Below are 10,777 nucleotides of genomic sequence, written 5' to 3' on the forward strand. Positions count from 1 at the left end.
ATAAAGTTCCTAATATACATAAAAGAATGTTGTGGGCCTCATATCTAAAACTCCAATGAATAAGGTACACCAATTTTGAATTCAAATTCTAAATCAAATTTGAATTTAAACAAAGGAGAAGAAAAATAAAACAGAAAAAGGAAGAGAAAAGAAGAAGGCCCGCTAGCCAGCCCAGCTTGCGCGCAGCAGCAGCCGGCCTGCTAGCCAGCCCAGCATGCGCGCAGCAGCAGCCGGCCTAGCAAGCCAGCCCAGCTTGCGTGCGCGGCAGCACCCAGCCCCGTTAGCCAACCCAGCATGCTGCTCACGCCCGTGCGCCTTCCTGCTTCGCCTGCTGTCGCTGCCAACCTGACCCCACGTGTCAGCCACCCCCCGCCACAGTGTCGTCTTCCTCCCCACGCCGGCACCGCCTCCGACCGAGACCCGACCAATGTGACAGGCGTGGGCCCGAGGTCACGCGAATCACCTGGCCCTGTCCCCTTGGCGCCGCGCCCACACAACCTCCGCGCCAACCACCCGCGCACGCGATACTGTTTGATGCCCTCGACGCATCGCTAGCCGTCCGCCCCGTCCGCCATGGATGGAGCTCGGGCACCGGGGCTATAAAGCGACGCTAGGGCGCCCTTGCGGTTCCTCAGCCCACGACGCCGCCGCTCGGTGACCCAACAGCCCGCACCGCACCGAGAGAAGAGGTCCGAGAAGGAATTTAGAGGAGGAGAGGCGAGCAGTGAGCTTAGAGACGCCGATCACCGAAGCCGGAGCGCCGCCCCAAGCGCCTACCCCGACAATGCGCCTCGCCACCGCACCACCACCGAACGCCGCCAGCACCGCTCGTGAGTCTTTTGGCTGAAACCTCCTCCTAGCCCTTGGACGCCGTAACAGAGCACGCGCACGCCGCTCTCATGATGCCGCCATCATGGCGTGGCCACCACTTGCGCACCCGGCCGCCTCGCTGGACTAGGATGTAGCCGTAGAACCATCGTGATGACTAGAGAGTAGCCGCGTAGACCGAGACCCCGTTAGCCGGCCGCAGCGCCTTGGCCACGAGCACCAGATCACCGGCCGGAGCTCCGCCGTGCACCTTGGTCATCGTCGACACTTTACCCTGTCGCCCGCTAGCCGTTTGAAAAGGGAACGGGGCACCAGGATCCCTGGAATAGCCCCGAGCTGCCCCGCCGGCGAGCACCACCACGACCAAGCCACCGACCACCGTGGCCAACGCCCTGGGAAGCCCTGGCTGCCACCTTGACCCCACCACCGTATTCACCGAGACCTGACGAAGCTTTTCCCCCACCTTAATTGGATGCCAGCACCGCCGTAGGAGCTCACCGGTGAGCACACCACCGGCGGGATCACGCCGAGGATCGAAGCAGAGGACTCCCCTCACCGGCCGCACGCGCCTGCACCCGATGCACATAGACCAGGCCAGAGGGAAGAAGGGTGGACTCGGTCCACCGAAGACCCAGCCAACGGTCCATGGACCGTGAACACGAGTTCACCGTGAGCCACGCGGTGTGGGCCGAACGGTGGACGAAGCCCAGTGGAGGCCCTTGGCTACGACATGGCAGCGCCATAGCATGCCACGTGTCCGGGCCGGCTCAGCCCAAATCCAGCCCCGTCCAGGCCCACCAAAGCCCAGTCGAGACCCAACCTGGTTGACCGTTGACCGGTCAACGTTGACGGTTGACCTGGCCCCACAAGTCAGCGACACAGAGACTCTGGACCCACTTGACAGTAAGTGACGTCATGACAACGTCACGCGGGTCCCACCTGTCAGTAACAAACATAGCCGAGGTGACGTCATGATGATGTCACGGTGACGTCATCTGCTGACGTCAGCAGCTCTGGCCCCACATGTCAGTGACCATGACCCATTGACCGTTGACTCGCCCGTTGACTTGACATTGACTTTGACCGGACCCACAAGTTAGTGACCTAAGAGCCTCTGGCCCCACCTGTCGGAAACGATGACGTTGATGACGTCAGCAGGACCCCACTTGTCAGCTCAGAGATGAGCCGATGATGTCATACTGACGTCATGCTGACGTCAGCATTGCCACGTGGACCAGTCACAGCGTGACACGTATCAGCCCAGGATTAATTCAGCCTTTTCCATTTTCAGAGATGATTTAAACTTCAGAAATTCATAATTAATTCATACGACCTCAGAAAAATACGAGACCAGGACCAAAATTCATCTAAAATCGAGCTTTACGCAATGAACCCATGTTTGAGTGCATTTGGCTCTTTTGAATTTTTATTGCATCTTGTGCTATTCTATAGACGTCGCTAACGCGACTATAATTTGAACGTATGCAGACTTGGAGGAGAACCAGACGGACGAGGATCGTGAGTACCGTGAGGAGAACGGAGACGACTACATCGAAGGTGCCACATCCCACCTAATCTCGTAGCACCTATTACGCATGGCTAATGTAGAACTGCTATTGCTTTACTTTACTGTTATAATCATACTATGATAGGACTTGCATGGTAGTATGCTTACTTGATGGCCTTTACCTTGACGCAACCTTACCCCTGCATACCCTGCTATTAGGCTAGACACACGCTTAGTGCTATATTTTATTGCTTATACTTCTACTACGCTTATACTACATTAATGCGTGGTGGAAACTGGTGTTATCTGGACTATGGGGAGAGTGCTGCGTGTGTGACTTGGGTGTGTGGAGGGTGAGGGTTATGTCGACCAAGTTGGAGTATACGACGAGCCTAGGGCAAGTCTTGCCATGGGGTGCTACCTGGGCACCCCTGGAAATGGATACCTGTGGTGGGTAAATGGTATATGAGGTGGTCATGGGTGTGAACCTATGATGGGAGGAGCCCGGGGTGGAGGTGCTGTGGTGGCACGGTAAATGAAAACCCTGATGAAGACATTGTGGCTTGGTCATCCCTAAGGACTTACTAGTACTCAGATTCACCGGGAAGCCTTACGTACCACTCATCATATATGGTGCGGGACGGCCAGACTACTTGGTAGGATATTGCCACTACTGCTAGGTTGATAGCGGACAGTGTAAGGAGGTACGGGGCGCAGAGGATTTCCCCCACATCCTTCCGAGACTTCATGGAGACCTTGTTGACCCAGCTCATGACTCACAGTTTGAGCCGCCCCAGACTAGACTTGGGGTGTACCAGGGCTGAATGGTAGAGTGGCATTATCCTAGGCTAGCAAGCGGCCGTAATCAGCCCAGTTGACGACGGTCAACGAAGAAGGCAGATCTTGTGGTTATGTGAAACCTCTGCAGAGTGTATGGTTGATCGATCGATACATGTGCCGACCTGTCGGCTATGGACCTTTCCTGGGTTTCGCTTAAACTAGATATGAGATGAGTCATTCTCTTCTTCCCCCGTGAGAGAGTGTCGGACGTAGCCAGGGGCTACGGGCCTTGAGACAGTGCCGAGAGGGAGTTGGCCTGTCGACTGAGCGATGGTATGGTGATGGTGGAGATGGTGATATATCGATCCCAGGATCGAAACCTGGCTCTGGAAAGGGAATGGGGTGGAATGTGTGTGAGAATGGTGATAAAACTTGACTATATTATTATACACTTGATTTGCTGATACATAGGAAACTCCAGCCTTATAGGTTTCTTTTGAGTATATTCAACTTGCATCCAATTTCCACAAAGTATAGCTCATAGGGTGGGAGTGGCCAGTACAAATCGTACTGATAAATTTTGGCACACAGGTTCTGCTGAGGAGTATATCTCCGAGGAGTTTGACGGTTGAGGGGTTCGTTCCTACGCTCGAGTTTGGCGATCTTATCTTCAAGCTGTTCTGAATGAATGCTACTTTTGATTCCGCTAATGCGACGATGTAATAAATTATGTAATTCCGCACTATTTGTACTCTGATATTATCGTTGTATGGATGTGGTATTTAACTGAAAATTTAGGTAATATGATCTACAACGATCTTATTACACTTCGACTATGTAGATTTCCCTTCGTGGAAATCATATCGTTTCACGCATCGCCCTCAACCTGAAAGGCCTCACCTACTCTTACACCGAAGAGAGCCTCTACGACAAGAGCGAGCTTCTCCTCAAGTCGAACCCTGTGTTCAAGAAGGTGCCGGTGCTCATCCACGACGGCAAGCCCGTCTGCGAGTCTCAGTTCATCGTGTAGTACATCGACGAGGCTTTCCCGGCCGCCGCAGCCGCCTGCGCGCCAATCCTTCCCTCTGACCCTTACGACCGCGCGGTTGCTCGCTTCTGGGCCTCCTACGTCGAAGACAAGGTAACACTGCTGGCGTGTATATACGGCACCCTCTCTCAGCTTGTCCCGGCGGCCGTGAACTAATAACTAACGCTTGCATGGCACTATGGCAGTTTTACAGCACGTGGGAACCCGTTTTCAAAAGCAGGACGGACGAGGAGAGGGTGGAGGCCGCGACGCAGACCGTGGCGGTTCTCCAGACGCTGGAGCAGGTGTTCAAGGAGTGCTCCAAGGGGAAGGCGTTCTTCGGAGGGGACAACGTGGGGCTCGTGGACGTCGTGCTTGGCGGCCACCTTGGATGGCTGTACGCCACCGAGGCCATGTGCGGGGTGAAGGTCGTCGACGCCGCTGCTGGTGGCGTGGGCACAGCGGTTCTGCGCGCTGGACGCTGTGAAGGGGCTGATTCCGGACGTGGACAGGCTTGTGGAGTATAACAAGGAGACTTTTCCCTGTGTGCCATTATAAAAGATCGTAATTCCCTGTGTGCCCCTGAAAAAATTCAGCGGTCTTCAGCGCCACTACTTCAACTTTTTCGTGTCATCCATGCCACTTCCGTCAGCTTGGGCTCTAACACCGTCAAACTGCAGGTGTGAAAAGACGAAAATGCCCTTAAGTTCAAATATGTTATTAATTTTTTTGAGCATCTTAACGACTTCAAATGAAAAAACTCAAAACTAGAAAGTTGTAGATCTCGTCGAGATCTATAATTTTCATATAAATTTTTTTTTATTTAATTTCGCAAAAAAATATGATTTGATATGATTAATATATCTTAGAAAAATTATATTATTTTTTTTGCGAAATTAAATGAAAAAAAAATTATATGAAAATTATAGATCTCGACGAGATCTACAACTTTCTAGTTTTGAGTTTTTTCATTTGAAGTCGTTAAGATGCTCAAAAAAAATTAATAATATATTTGAACTTAAGGGCATTTTCGTCTTTTCACACCTGTAGTTTGACGGCGTTAGCGTCCAAACTGACGGAAGTGGCATGGATGACACGAAAAAGTTGGAGTAGTGGCGCTGAAGACCGCTGAATTTTTTCAGAGGCACACAGGGAAAAGTCTCTATAACAAGACCAGGCGGGCCGGCCTTGGCCTGCCGCTGCTGTTGCCGTACGTGGAGCAGCAGCAGTAATAATAATAAGCTAGCAAGCATATTACGATCTGGCTGATACAAATTAGCCGATCATTCCAGCTGGGGAAACGATTTCAAGGAACCGAACAAGCCCTTATAATGGAAAGAATAATCGTCCGAACGGGTTTCTTTACCGTTCCGGTGTTAACATTTAAATAAAGTGCTGGTACAGTGTTACATATATACTCTATTCATTTTTTAATGAACTAAGCCATTATGGAGAAGATAGTACCGGAAACAGAGGCTTTGTCGAGTGCAAAATTCTTTGCCGAGTGTCAAAAATCGGACAATCGGCAAAGACCTTCTTTACCGAGTGCTGCACTCGGCAAAGAATTGCACTCGGCAAAGAATGGCACTCGGCAAAGGACTTCTTTGCCGAGTGTCAGACTCTCGGCAAAAGCTCGACACTTTGCAAAGGCTGCCCCGCGTAACGTTGTTCGGCCACGTCCTTCTTTACCGAGTGCCTGCTGTTAGGCACTCGGCAAACAATTTTTTTAAAAAATTTCTTTGCCGAGTGTCTCAGCTCTGGCACTCAGCAAAGATTTAAATTTTTTTTTAAATGTCTTTGCCGAGTGCCCTGTTAAGGAACTCGGCAAAGAGGAAATTTAAAAAAAAATTCAAAACCCCCTTTGCCGAGTGCCTTATCCGTGGCACTCGGCAAAGACCCCCTTTACCGAGTGGCATGCCCCGGCACTCGGCAAAGTTTTTTTTTGCCTCCAAATTTTTTGTGCAGCCCTTTTAAGGCACCAGGAACTCCTAGTTAGAATTTGGGGATTTTTTATGGCTTTTTGATATATTTAGTTACTTTATTTCTTTTACTTGAATTTTTTCGAGAAATATAATTTTGAACTGCACGTGGTACGAATACTGGAATTTAATGATTCAAAAAATGATAGTCATGTTACTGAGTGTAGTGTGAGGCCGTATCCAGGAACGGACTCGAAATTTCGGACATCTTGTTCACGAAACATGACCGCGAACTTGCGTGCGAAGTGTTTTTAAATTCTATAAAAAGCAAACGAAGTCCGAAAATCATGAAACTTGTTGAGATATCGTGATATCATATGTGGAGGCTATGATAAAAATTTCAGAAGTTTTCGTGCATGTTGTCACGTACAATGCTTACAAAATTAGGACATCTCTACATGTGATATCTGATATTTTTGCCGAGTGCCAGATCTGGGACACTCGGTAAAGAAATTTTTAAAAAAAATTAATCTTTGCCTAGTGCCATATCTGGGACACTCGGCAAAGAAATTTTTTTTAAAAAAAAATTATATCCCGGCACTCGGCAAAGGGCGGTTAAGGACTTAAGCGATTCGGCCGGTCGGCCAGTCACACTGCCACCGCGCCCACGCCCGCGCCGAAACCGCCTCCGCGCCGCGCGCCGCGCCCACGCCGCCACCGCCCCCGCCGCCGCGCGCCCTGCCCCCGGCCGCGCCCTACCGCCCGGCCGCCCGCGCTACCCGCGCCCTACCCCGGCCGCCCGCGCGCCCGCGCGCCCGCGCCCTGCCCCCGGCCGTGCCCGTGCCTGACCCCGACTCCAACCCCGACGCCGCCCGACCCCGACGCCGCCCGCCCCTACTCCCGGCGCCCGTCAGTTATGCCTTCTCTCTTTTTGTTGTCTTGGTAGTGATAGTTGTAGTAGTATTAGTTGTACTAGTAGTGCTAGTGGTAGTAGTAGTATTAGAAGTAGTGGTAGTAGTAGTACCACTAGTGGTAGTAGTAGTAGTAGAATTAGTGGTAGTAGTAGTAGAAGTAGTGGTAGTAGTAGTAGTAGAACTAGTGGTAGTAGTTGTAGCAATAGTGGTGGTAGTTGTTGTAGAACTAGTGGTAGTAGTAGTAGCAATAGTGGAAGTAGTAGTAGAAGTAGTGGTACTACTTGGATATATTCTTCTGTATGGATTGATATACAAATTACATGGCTTCTCTGGAGACTATTGTGCTTGTCGGCCATCGTGCCGCTGTTTTTTGCAGGTTTTGGAAACCTCACCGTGCAGGGGAGGTTCTGCCGAATTTTTTTTAAATGACAGTATTTTGTTCCATTTTTGTAGAGAAGAGCCCGTCAGAGCTGAGTCAGAGTTCCCGTCGCCGTGCTGGTATGCCTGCACCGCGCCGCCTCGCCACTGCATTGACCCGCCATGGCCCCGCTAGCCTGACTCCGTCGCCACCCTAGGTATAACCCCTCTTTCCGTATCATGGTCATAGATCGCGTAACCTAGTTAGGCGTCTCCCGTTCGAAAGAGATACGGTTGGAGGTATGCAGATCTTTGCATATCTATGACCGTATCTGTTTCGGATTGTCCACGTTTTTTGGACAGCCCGCGAATGCGTAGATGGGTTAGTTTCCATAGTCTGCTCCGGTCCGAGACAGAGTTTTGGCATCACCTCCCTGTTGTTCTCCGGATACGCACTCTTCTTAGGCAGGACGTGTATCTGGAGAACAGCGGGGAGGTGCTGCCGAAATTCTATCTCGGATAGGAGTAGAGCATGAAAACTAACATCATCTACGCATCCGCGGGTGGGATTAGGACCTATCCTCACCTATTAGATAGTAGGAACACCATGTAGATGCAATTGATGGTTCTGGCTTGGCGACGGCGTCATCGACATGGCCTCTACTCCCTCTCTCTCCCAGATCCGAGCACGGAGCACGAGCGAGAGCCCGGCCATTCGCACACGGCCGACCGCTGCATAGCACCGGGTCAACTCACTCAAGGTTATTCCTGTTTTACTCGTCACACACTGATCTTTACATACCTTAATTAGTTTTGCATTACTGAAATATTGGAGTGAAATATTGCAGGCCCGGCTGGAACAAGAAATGAGGCAACGTCTGGAGCTAGAGGCCGGGCACCAGAGGATGGTGTCCCAGCTAGAGGCCAAGTGGGCCGAGCGGGAGGCCGAGCGGGCCGAGCGGCAAGCCTAGGCGCAAAGGCTGACGAACATTACGGAGTTTCTACAAGGACTTGGGCAACGTGTGGGCTTCTCTCTGCCACCTGGGCTGTTGGTTCCACCTCCGCCTCCGCGTCCTATAGCTACAGCTACTCCTGTGAGTATGAAAGTTTTTTACTTTCGCTTGTGCTTTGCTTGTATGGCCTCTACCTTCCTAGATTAGCTATCCAAATAATCTTGTCTCACATGTAATCTTTTCTCTTTTGTGCAGTCTCCATCTGACGGTGGCTCGAATAATCCACCTCATGCACCTCCGAATGATGGAGCTGAGCCTTCACCACAGTCGCCTTGGCCGAGATGAGTGCACGTTGTATTTTTTCATTTGTTGTTCACTTTGTGATATACTTGTGATGCACTTGTGGACTTTGATGGACTTGTGAATTTATTTGGATGGACTTGAGCACTTATTATTATATATGTGATATATATTGTGATGGATGTGATATGTGCGGATCAATGTGTGGATGGATGAGATATATATGTGATGGATGAGATATATATGTGATGGATGTTTGTATGAATTTATTTGTCATGATAGAATATAAAAAAAATTAAAAATTGCAGTTTTGGGTCACTTTGCCGAGTGCAATGGTCACAACACTCGGCAAAGCTAGAAAAATGGGTGTCCAGAAACCCATTTTTCCAGCTTTGCTGAGTGCTGTGACCATGACACTCGACAAAGAAATTTAAAAAAAATTCAAACTTTGCCGAGTGCCGGACAGAGGGCACTCGGCAAAGAATTTTTTTTTAAAAAAATTCAAACTTTGCCGAGTGCCGGACATATGGCACTCGGCAAAGAAATTTAAAAAAAATCTTTGCCGAGTGCCGTACAGAGGGCACTCGGCAAAGAATTTTTTTTAAAAAAAATATTTGCCGAGTGCCGTACAAAGGGCACTCGGCAAAGATATTTTTTAAAAAAAATTAAAAATATTTGCCGAGTGCCTAAAGGTTGGCACTCGGCAAAGAAATTTTGTAAAAAAATATATAAAAACTCTTTGCTGAGTGCCCTAAGGGTTGGCACTCGGCAAAGAAATTTAAAAAAAAATAAAAATCTTTGCCGAGTGCCTGCAGGGTTGGCACTCGGCAAAGTGACCGTCAACGGGACCGGCGCCGTGACGGTCGCTTTTCTTTGCCGAGTGCCCGATAAAAGACACTCGGCAAAGAGTATTTTGCCGATCAATTTTTTTGCTGTGTGTTCTTTGCTGAGTGCCGTACTCGGCAAAGACTTTGCCGAGTGCAATCTGGCCTTTGCCGAGTGCCTCAGGCACTCGGCAAAGAACCTAAATTCAGTAGTGAGACCCGCTGATTATATTAATAAAGAAGAATACTAGGCAAACGTCTTTAAGAATGAGCAAACTTTAGAAAAGGAAACAAACACAACGCTACAACGACTAGGACAACTCAACCAACAATAAGCCACTAACAACCAGCGCAAACATCAAAACAAACAAACCACATCAAAGACACATCCTACGACACTTAAAAAGAGTCAAACAGATCTCCACGACGTTTTAGACCCATCGACGGCTTGAGGAATCCAGTGGCAAACAAATTCTTCAGGTGGTCTACAATGTCTTGCATTGCATTCTCATGTTCCCATCGTTCCTAACAATGACCAAATCTTTTAACACGCTGCGTTGTGCAAGACGGGCACTTCGACGAAGCGATGATGTATCTTAGGACCTGCGTCGAGTTTTTGTGGTTGTGGCCGGTGGTGAAGGAGGATGTATAGGGCATGCCAAGTCCTTCTCCTCGATAGCTGTGGTAGCTGGAGAAGACCTTGCATTTCTCTATACTGGGGCACATCTGTCTCGACCTAGAACCCAGAATGTGTGGGGCTATTTTCGATGGTGACACTAACGTAGAAAACCTTGTTTAGGGGCGGCTGGTAACCTTCTGTTGGGGCGGTTTTGCCAGCCGCCCCTATGAAGGGGTGGCTACAAATCGTTAATTTATAGGGGCGGTTCCCAGACCGCTCCTACAAATCGATTTGTAGGGGCGACTGGTATTATCAGCCGCCCCTACAAATCGATTTGTAGGGGCGGCTGGATATTGAGCCGCCCCTACAAATCAATTTCCAGAAATCACGAAAAAAGGGGCAAAAAAATAGCAAAATTTTTTTAATCCAAGGAGCCCACCGGCAGCCACACAGACCCTCACTCTACCGTTGTAGTATTTTTTCACGATTTTTGCACACTTTGCACTCGCGCGTAAACTCCTCTACCACTGCACCTCACGATCACTTGTGTTTACATTCCATTTTGGTTCCCCACATATTATACAAAACTGAGCATAAATTGATTACTTGAGGCCCTAAACTAATTCAAATGAAAAAGTTATCAACTACAAAGTTTTATAACTTTTCGAGATCTACAACTTTCATTTTGGTAGTTTCTCCATCCGAGGTCACTTATAAAATTTGAATTTCAAATTTAAGAAATTCAAACA

The 10,777-nt window shown here is 49.3% G+C and overlaps 1 pseudogene; it reads left to right on the forward strand.

Moving 5' to 3' along the window:
- Positions 1–1,473: 1,473 nt before the first annotated feature.
- LOC136480382 (probable glutathione S-transferase GSTU6) lies at positions 1,474–8,303 on the forward strand (annotated as a pseudogene).
- Positions 8,304–10,777: the final 2,474 nt, after the last annotated feature.

This window comes from Miscanthus floridulus, chromosome 9 (assembly GCF_019320115.1).
Source record: "Miscanthus floridulus cultivar M001 chromosome 9, ASM1932011v1, whole genome shotgun sequence".
Classification (NCBI taxonomy): Eukaryota; Viridiplantae; Streptophyta; class Magnoliopsida; order Poales; family Poaceae; genus Miscanthus; species Miscanthus floridulus.